Below are 1,187 nucleotides of genomic sequence, written 5' to 3'. Positions count from 1 at the left end.
GGTATGTTTATACATATTTGAATTGTAGTTATATATCTATGTTGTTGCTTAAGTTTATTATTTGATGGCACGACATGTTACATAAGATAAATTTCGACTGTGTTGTTACTCGTTGGTTTATTGAGAGGACATGTGATTCATCTTAATGCACGTTTCTTGTCAATTCGAACACCTAGCTAACATGAATATTTGAACCATGTCAAACTACCAGACAACTGATTTCTTGGTTATATTGTCACATTTCATTACGAATTACCATGAAATGTGATTGTGAATTTATTTCTTGCTTCACATGGTACATGAAATTATAAGGAATCAGTGCTTACACGTACAGGAAAATTTAGGTTTTAGAGCACTAAGATTCTCCGTTTTGATTAACTTAGCGGAAATCAAATAAGACAAGCGCTTCGTCATGTCCACAACACGTGTCTGTTTGTTAGATGCTTTCACATGTAATGATGGTTGACAGTAGGCAAAGAATGTTGACTTAATAATTGCTACCGATTATTTAGAACTTACTCAAAACACGTACACTGTGATGTTATGCTGAATAACCGATTGATTGAATCGAAGGAAATCGTTTATATTCGGGTTGCCCCATACTCGTACTTGAAAAGCGAGCAGCCATCAGGCGAATTCAGAACATCTAATCTGATACACGTGAGGTTTTCTAGACTTTAAAACACGACGCTCATGGATGATAATACTTCCATCACATGGATTGACTGTATACATATTTTGAACACTAAACAAACCAGAATTATAAGGGACAAAATGTTTCAATACGATCCATTAGGATTCATCAAATGTATAAGAATGAGATTGAAGAAAGTTGTTTGACATATCATTGTCACTGAGAATGTAACTCACATTGAAATGAGTGAATCAGGTTGCATGTGTTTGTTTTCATAACACAGTGTATTCATGATTTGGTAAATATCCGTTATCATAGCAAAATATCTCCCGAATTGCAATTTCACAGTCACTAACAATACGTCAACCATAATCAATGAAAAATACTGACAATAATCGAAATTTCAAAGACCACTTGATGATGAACCATCTCATGAAGGCATGAATATTGAACTGGTATTATGGTGCTATCTATGACCATTTTATTGAATGCAAATAAATTTGAGAACCTCACAATATTCTTCCTCATTGTTCCTAATCTATGTCGTCTCATG

This window comes from Schistosoma mansoni, chromosome 2 (assembly GCF_000237925.1).
Source record: "Schistosoma mansoni strain Puerto Rico chromosome 2, complete genome".
NCBI classification, from domain to species: Eukaryota; Metazoa; Platyhelminthes; class Trematoda; order Strigeidida; family Schistosomatidae; genus Schistosoma; species Schistosoma mansoni.
Note: the sequence above shows the minus strand (reverse complement) of the source record.